This window comes from Panthera uncia (genome assembly GCF_023721935.1).
Source record: "Panthera uncia isolate 11264 chromosome A3 unlocalized genomic scaffold, Puncia_PCG_1.0 HiC_scaffold_11, whole genome shotgun sequence".
Classification (NCBI taxonomy): domain Eukaryota; kingdom Metazoa; phylum Chordata; class Mammalia; order Carnivora; family Felidae; genus Panthera; species Panthera uncia.
Window position 1 is genome coordinate 44,790,540 of NW_026057578.1, and position 9,192 is coordinate 44,799,731.

The window sequence follows — 9,192 nt, forward strand, 5'->3', positions numbered from 1 at the left end:
CCTGCCAGTGTTTCCTGGGATCCCTCCCAAATCAACTACCTCCTCTCAAGTCTATGTTTCAACCTGAGACAGCACGTGGTCTCATAAGACAACACAGTCAAAATAATGAGCTAAAGTTTTAGCAGAATAATTCCTAGGATTTTCATAGTTGTTCTGTGCCAGTGTTGAATTCAGCAGACTAGGAGCTGATATGAAAAGCTAAATGAAAGTGAATTCAGTTTATGAGATTCGAGCAAGACAAACCTCAGGGCTTCTAGGGAGGTGACAGGTAGACGGACAGACAGACAGAGGGAAGGATGGCTCCAGCCATCTATACCTATCACTCAAGGCCTTAGCCTGGGGGAGGGAGGTGGGGGGTGGGGGTGGGGGAGAGGCAGGCAAACTGCAAACCTGAGGAAAGACTGTCCCTTTACCAGCTAACCCCATGAAATGACATAAAGCTGTATATAAAGGAAAACGTCCTTCTCTAGGGCTTCTCCTGCAACTTGCCTTTCTTGCTTAATATTACATTTCTGAGATTTTTTTCCAGTTTTATTTTAATTGCTTCATTGTAATGAATACAGCACAATTTATTGATTGGTTCACCTGTGGGTGAATGTTCAGACTGTCCTAATGTGTCAGGATTGAGCCCAGCTGTGACAAACAATCTTGTCTGTGCTTAGCCCCAATGTGTGTGCATGTATATTTATACACACACAGGATTTCTAGGGCATGTATGTGCGAGTGGACTGGGAAACACCAAATCCAAAACAGTAGTCACCTCTGGCAGTGGGCTTCATGACAGCGTGGTCCTTGGAAGGAGTGTAATTGTTCAATGGGCTTTTGTCTCATCATTGCTATACATCGGTGTGTGTCCAAAGTACATTGTTCATAATTTTAAAATATTCGTATCCACCCTGCCTTTGAATCAGCCCAGAAACAACTCTTTTCTGTCTACTTTGTTGCCTTGACTTGTAAACACACTGTAATTACTGATGCCTCCAAGAAGCATGCACTAAAGAATAAGTCCCGTGCAAATTTAGCAAAACAAAATTACTTAATCTGTGGCTAAGGAAGGTTTTATCCCACTTTAAGTTTTTTCTTTGTCTCCCAACTTTTTAAAATGTCCATTTCCAGAATATCGACTTAAGTAAACAGTCCTCGCCTCTCGGGGAATTCCAGGATATGCACTGAAACCCAGAAGCTTTGTAAGAAAAGTGATCTAGGTCATTTCAGGCTTTCATCCTTTGTTATTTCAAGTCAATAAAAATAGTTGGCCAGGAAGGTGACTCAGGATTTGGCTTGTTCGGTCTCACTGGATTAGAATAATAGCAGGTTGATTTGGCTTATCATTTGTTTTCATTTCTTTTATTCTTGCTTAGAATTAGATAAAATGGCTATTATTCCTTTCCCACCTCCAATCAGTTAACTCTGAGCAAAAAATTACTTTTGCCAAATTGACGTGATCACACACAAGATTTCTGAATTAAATAGCCCTGGTTCTTCCTCACTTCCTCACCAAAAATTCCATCCATGAAGGTATATTTCAAAAATAGAAAGTGAGCACAATGACCATGTGAGTTTCCATCAGGAGGAATCAGGGCTGTGATTCAGCTGTTTTTTGGGCACTGATTACCTAATCAAGGCAATGATGACGGCTGCTATTTAGAGGTGCTACCCTGAGGAATGAAATCTTTCCCTTTCTGAGCATTTCCTTTAGTGCAGAGATCTCAAAGTATTTTAAAAATATGAATGAGGGGTGCCTGGGTGGCTCAGTTGGTTAAGCATCCAACTCGGCTTTGGCTCAGGTTCGTGAGATTGAGCCCCAAGTCTGGCTCTGTCTGAGAGCACAGAACCTGCTTGGATTCTCTCTCTGTCCCTCTCTCTCTTCCCCTCCCCTGCTCGCTCCCACTCTCTCTCTCTCTCTCTCTCAAAATAAATAAATTAACATTTAAAAAATATATGAATGAGACCTGAAGACACTTCTATGCTAGCAGATATCAGGCCATCAATAGTTTATTTTACCCACCCCAAAAAATAATACTTTAAAAATACCAATAGCTAAAATTTATAAAGCGCATAATGTGTATGAGGCACTATTACTAAATGTGTTTTGTTTACATTATCTCATTTAACCTACACAGTATCATTATGAGGCAGAAATTATTAGTATCCCTATTGTACAGATGAGGGGGCTGAGGTACAGAGAGGTTAAGTAACTTGCCTAAAGTTGCACAGCTATTAAGTGCTAGAGCGGAGATTTGAACCCAAGCAATCTGGCTCCTCACTTCCCATTCTTAATTCCTTTGCCATCCTGAGACTCAGAGCAAGTAGGTAACTTGCAGATGGTCACATAGCTATTGAACAGTGGAGCCAAGGTTTAAACTCAGGTCATCTTGTGAAGCCTGAGATGTTAATTACTGCTCTTCCAGAAAGAAAAAACGTCCTTATTCAAGGTCCTTCTTTAGATTAGTGGCAATGCACACAAGAATCCCATTTCTCCTAGTAACCAAGCCACTTCTGAAGTGCTAGCTAACAGTTTCAAATGATTTATAGGTCATGGGTTGTATACATTTAAAGGCTCTGCCTCTGAAGCAGAAGTAAGGATTTCTAAAGATCAAATAAGTTAGAAGGAGGTAAAATATGTACTTGAGCTCCCCCCAAAAGAGAAAAGACAAAATTATCAGCTGTTCTTGGGTAGGTTGGAATTAGAAATGATCCAGACTTTTCTACTTTAGAGCAAAGAGACAAGAAAAGGTAAGTGAAAAGCCATTGGAACAGACACTGTAAGTAAGATGCTTTAAGAGCCTAGGTTCTTAAGATACTTTTTCTCTAGCAAATTCACCAGCTCTCTTACCAGACTGAGTGTAATTTGTCACAGAGGAGGCATCGTGGGTGAAATCCCAGTTTGGGCAACAAATAGGAAATAGCCAGTGGGGAGGTGACAAAGGCACAAGGTTTATGAGAGACTCACCCTCTTTCAAGGCCGTGCAAGTGCTAATTTGCACAGGACAAAAGTTGAATCATTTTTCCAAGTCAAACTGTGGAGTGCAGTTAAAGGCCAGTTTCCCTGAAGTATTCAGCCTAAGGTCACAAGAGGTGGAGAGAACAGAGGTGGAGAAAGAGCTGAGCCAGGGTCTGGAGAGCTCTGTGGGGGTGTTAACACAAAGGCACTGCTAGCATCTTCAGTTCGTCCCCAGTGGGCCTGTGAAGAGGCCAAGTGAGGGGAGGTGGGGAGAGGGAGGGGCCCACCAGGTAGGCTGCATCTCCAGGGACAGCTGCCTTCTCCTGAGAAGCTTCTAGGCAGTGAAGGCCAGAGTATGGCTCCAGAGTCCTACACGTCTGACATGCCCTAACCCCTTGGAAGTTTTTCCTTGCACTCTCTCTCACATTTGCTCCACTTAGTCCATGCTGGTTTTCTCTCCCAGAAATGTTCCACCTCATGGTTTTACACTTGCTGTCACCTTTGCAGGAAACCAGTCCGACCTCCTCTCTAGCATCACCACTTCAGGGGCCCTTCCCAGCTCCCCCAAACTAAAGGAGCACCTGGCCCTCCAACATGCTGGAAATGGTCTTGTTCAAGTACAGACAGCTCTCCCTAACAAAAGCGCCCCCCTGTAATGTGAGCTATGGGGCAGCCAGGGTATTGTTTATTTAGAGTGGCTGGCACATAATGGGTACTAATAAATGTGTGTTGGATTAACTCCATCTGCCTATTTCAAGCAGACAAGACTGTCCTGTTTATAGTTTGTCATGCTCCTCTGTCATATATTTATTATGTCCACCCTCTCTGATGATCATCTGTTTGACAAACCAGATCTGTGATATTATGGGAGTTGCACTGGACTCTGTTGAATGAAAGAAGCCAGACCCAAAAGAACACATAATCTATGAATCCAGCTATGTAAAGTTCTAGACTGGGGAAAACTAATCTCTAGCTACAGGAATCAGAACTTGGTTCTGCATGGAGGGTTTGAAGATTGGCTAGAAAGAGTGTGATAACTCTCCAAGGTAAGACATAAAGATTCAGTATTGTTTTAGGCAGTTGTCACACAGGTATATACATTTGTCAAAAATCATTGAACTGGGGGCGCCTGGGTGGCTCCGTCGGTTAAGCATCCGACTTCGGCTCAGGTCATGATCTCCTGATTTGTGGGTTTGAGCCCCGCGTCGGGCTCTGTGCTGACAGCTCAGAGCCTGGAGCCTGCTTCGGATTCTGTGTCTCCCTCTTTCTCTGCCCCTCCCCTGCTTATGCTCTGTCTCTCAATAATAAAAAAATGTTAGAAGAAATTTTTAAAAAATCATTGAACTGAATATTTAAGAATTGTGCACTTTGTTGTCCGTAAAAAAAGTTATTTTAAAACACTCACTTTCAACAAATCCATGGTAAAACAATGAGATAAAGCTATTATTTAATTATAAGGAAGAATTAAAACAACCAGAACTATATTTGGAGTAAAGTAGCATAACAGCATCGGAGAAGATTTTTTCCAATGCAACTCTGAAGAAGCCCAATCTAGTGGAAGAAAGAAAAGGGAATTTTTTTTTGTTTCATGCAACCAAGAGGTCAAGGCATGGAGTTGGCTTTAGGGATCAAGGCTGACATGTCAAGGCCTCCCCAGCATTCAGCTACATTCTGCTTTCTCTCTCTATATTTTTTTTTTAACAGGACTTTCCCTTAGTAGGATGGACACAGCAGTTCAAAGGCTCAAGCAAAAGCCCCAGACTGACTGTCATTGGGCCCCCATTCAGTGTAGCTGATGGATAGAGGAAAACCAAGCTGTTGGTGAGAGGGTGAGATACAAGAGGTCCCCCCCAAATTTATGCACTCTCATAGGAGCTACAGCAAATATCCATGGAAGAAGCAAAAACATCCCACAAAGGCCACAATAGTATTAGAATAAAATGATGGACGAAGGCCCAGTTCCTCATGAACTACTTAAATGCCACCATTCACTCTATGATATGCCAAGGAAATTAATGTACTGGTATCAACTAACAACTTTCAATATGGTGAGCTGGGGAATTTTTTTTGTGTGAGAAATGTTTTTTGAATGTTTACTTATTTATTTTGAGAGAGAGAGTTTATTTATTATTTGAGAAAGAGAGAGCACAAGTGGGGAGGGGCAGAGAGAGGGAAAGAGAATACCAAGCAGGCTCCACACTGGCAGGACAGAGCACAACACAGGACTCTATCTTACAAGGGAAGTATGTCACTACCAAAGAACTAGAAATTTAAACAAAATTGGGATGCCGTTTTTCTCCTGCTAAGTCAGCAAAGTCATTTTTAAATGAACAGTTAAATGAACACATTGAAACATCACTGGGTAGAGTATAAATTGAGACAGACTTTAATAAGAAGTTTGGCTTTAAATAAGTCTATACTCTTTGGTTTTATAATTCCCCATATAGGAACATTTATTTTCCTCTTTCATTTTATTTGTTTATTTATTTATTTATTTATTTAATTTCTTAAATTATTTTTTTTAATTTAAATCCAAGTTAGTTAACATATAGTGTAATAATGATTTCAAGAATAGAATTTAGTGATTCACCACTTATTTATAACACCCAGTGCTCATCCCCAAAAGTGTCCTCCTTAATGCCCCTTGCCCACTTAGCCCATCCCCCCCACCCAAAACCCTGCCAGCAACTCTCAGTTTGTTCTCTGTATTTAAGAGTCTCTTGGGGTGCCTCCATGGCTCAGTCAGTTAAGTGTCCAACTTCGGCTCAGGTCATAATCTCATGGTTGGTGAGTTCGAGCCCCACGTCGGGCTCTGTGCTGACAGCTCAGAGCCTGAAGCCTGCTTTGGATTCTGTGTCTCCCTCTCTCTCTGCCCCTACCCCGCTCATGCTCTGTCTTTCTTTCTCTCTCTCAAAAATAAATAAAAATTTAAAAAAAGAGTCTCTTATGGTTATCTCCCTGTTTTTATATTATTTTTGCTTCCCTTCCCTTATGTTCATCTATTTTGTGTCTTACAGTTCTCATATGAGTGAAGTATTATAATATTTGTCTTTCTCTAATTTCGCTTAGCATAATACATTCTAGTTCCATCCAAGTTGTTGCAAATGGCAAGATTTCATTCATTTTGATTGCTGAGTAATATTCCATTGTGTGTGCGTGTGTGTGTACATATATATGTGTGTGTGTGTGTGTGTGTGTGTGTATCAGATCTTCTTTATCCATTCATCAGTCAGTGGACATTTGGGCTCTTTCCATACTTTGGCTATTGTTGATAGTGCTACTATAAACATTGGGGTGGATGTGTGCCTTCGAATCAGCACACCTGTATCCTTTGGAGAAATACCTAGTAGTGCAATTGCTGGGTTATAGGGCAATTCTATTTTTAAATTTTTGAGGAGGCTCCACACTGTTTTGCAGAGTGGCTGCACCAGTTTGCATTCCCACCAGCAGTGCAAAGGGGTTCCTCTTTCTCTGCATCCTCGCCAACATCTGTTGTTGCCTGAGTTGTTAATTTTAACCATTCTGACAGGTGTGAGGTGGTATCTCATTGTGGTTTTGATTTTTATTTCTCTGATGATGAGTGATGTTGAGCATTTTTTCATGTGTCTGTAGCCATCTGGATGTCTTCTTTGGAAAGTTTCTTTTCGTTTCTTTTGCCCATTTCTTGACTGGATTATTTTGTTTTTGGGTGTTGATTTTGATATGTTCTTTATAAATTTTGGATACTAACCCTTTATCTGATATGTCATTTGCAAACATCTTCTCACATTCCATTCCATTGGTTTCCTTTTAGTTTTGCTGATTGTTTCCTTTGCTGTGCAGAAGCTTTTTGTCTTGATGAGGTCCCAATAGTTCATTTTTGCTTTTGTTTCCTTTGCCTCAGGAGACATGTCAAGTAAGAAGTTGCTGCGGCCAAGGTCAAAAAGGTTGTTGCCTGTTTTCTCCATGAGGATTTTGATGGCTTCCTGCCTTACATTTAGATCTTTCATCCATTTTGAGTTTACTTTTGTGTATGGTATAAGAAAGTTGTTGAGGGTCATTTTTCTGCATGTCGCTGTCCAGTTTTTCCAACACCATTTGCTGAGACTGTCTTATTCCATTGGATATTCTTCCCTGCTTTATCAAAAATTACTTGGCTGTATGTTTGTGGGTCCATTTCTGGGTTCTCTATTCTGTTCCATTGATCTATGTGTCTGCTTTTGTGCCAGTACCATACTGTCTTGATGATTACATTTTTGTAATATATCCTGAAGTCTGGAATTGTGATGCCTCCAGCTTTGGTTTTCTTTTTTAGGATTGCTTTGGCTATTCAGGACCTTTTCTGGTTCCACACGAATTTTAGGATTGTTTGCTCTAGCTCTATGAAGAATGCTGGTGTTATTTTGATAGGTATTGCATTGAATATGTAGTTTGCTTTGGGTAGTATAGACATTTTAACAGTATTTATTCTTCCAATCTGTGAACATGGAATATTTTTTCATTTTTTTGTGCTTTCTTCAATTTCCTTGAAAGCTTTCTATAGTTTTCAACATATAGATTTTTCATATCTTTGGTTAGGTTTATTCCTAGGTATTTTATGGTTTTTGCTGGATTATAAATGGGATCTATTACTTGATTTCTCCTTCTGTGGCTTCATTATCAGTGTATAGGAATGCAACTGATTTCTGTACATTGATTTTTATATCCTATCACTTTGCTGAATTCATGTATCGGTTGTAGGAGTTTTCTGGTGGAGTCTTTTGGGTTTTGCACAGAGGGTATCATGTTATCTGCAAAGAGTGAAAGTCTGACTTCCTCCTTGCTGATTTAGATGCCTTTTATTTCTTGGTGTTGTCTGATTGCTGAGGCTAGGACTTCCAACACTATGTTGAATAACAGTGGTGAGAGTGGACATCCTTGTCGTGTCAACAAGAAAATTTAAATATGCACATAGATACCCATCGCAGCACCTTTTTTAAAAAAATACAATTTACCTTCCAGGTGGCAGGGTGGGCCATGTCAGGCAGCCAGCATGGGTCTGAGCTTGTGACAGAAGGGAGAACAAAGAGCCTGGATATGGAAGAACACTTTGGCTAAGCAGACCTCTGAAAAAAACAGATTGCAAAAGTACTTGCAAGAAGAAGCCATGGATTCCCTCAGGACTCAGAGGGGAAGATGGTGGCGTAAGAGGATGCTGGGCTCACCTTGTCCTGCTGATTGCTTAGATTCCACCTACATCTGCCTAAATAGCCCAGAAAACCACCAGAAGACGAACAGAATGGATTCTCTGGAGCCAAGGGTAGACAAGAGGCCACAGAAGGAAGGGTGGAGAGGCGGTGCGTGCTACATGGACTGGCAGGAGGGAGCCAGAGAGGTGGAGGGGCAGCCCGCCCAGCAAGGCAGAGCCCCAGAGACTGGCTTGCAAAAGCGGAGGGGCCAGACTGCATGAGTTCTGATGGCCAGCGGGACTTAACATCTGGAATGTTAAAAGTCAACAGCTCTGCTCTCAGGGAGTGGGGTGGGCAAGAGGACACCAGGAGGGAGAGTTGTTCAGCCCCAGAAGACAGAGCTCAGCTAAGCAGGGGAACAAAGGCGCTGGCAAGTGCCATTTCCCTCTCTCATCCCCAGCCGAAATTCCAAAGGGAACAAGTTCCCCTCACTGAACTTGCTTACACCACACAAACGCTGTGTATGCTGTGCTTCTGTGGATCCATCCCTCCCACAGGCTTGCCTCCCTTCCGGTGCTTCAGGGCCCCTCCCACAGGGGACCACCTATGGCAACGTGAGCTAAGCCTGCTCCTCCAGCCCCTGTACACCTTGCAGATCCACCCGCTATTGTGCCAGATCCCATCGAAGCAGCACCGCAAGTCTGGCAGTGTGAAAGTAGCCCAGACAGGGGCCACCCCACCCCACAGTGAGTCTTGCCCTTGAGAGAGGGGAAGATAAGGTACACACCAGTCTGACTGTGGCCCCAGTGGTGGGCTGGGGGCAGATATCGGATCTGACTGCAGCCTCGCCCACCAACACAAGTTTCTCTGGAAAGCACAGGAGAAGTGCCCTGCAGTTTGGAGCCACCAGAGGGACTACCCAAATGATGAAATGGAAGAATTCTCCTCAAAAGAAACTCCAGGAAGTAGCGACAGCTAACGAATTGATCAAAAACGATTTTAAGCAATATAATGGAACAATAATTTAGATAATAGTCATAAAATTCATCGATGGGCTTGAAAAGAGCATAGAGGACAGAAGAGAATCTATTGTTACAGAGA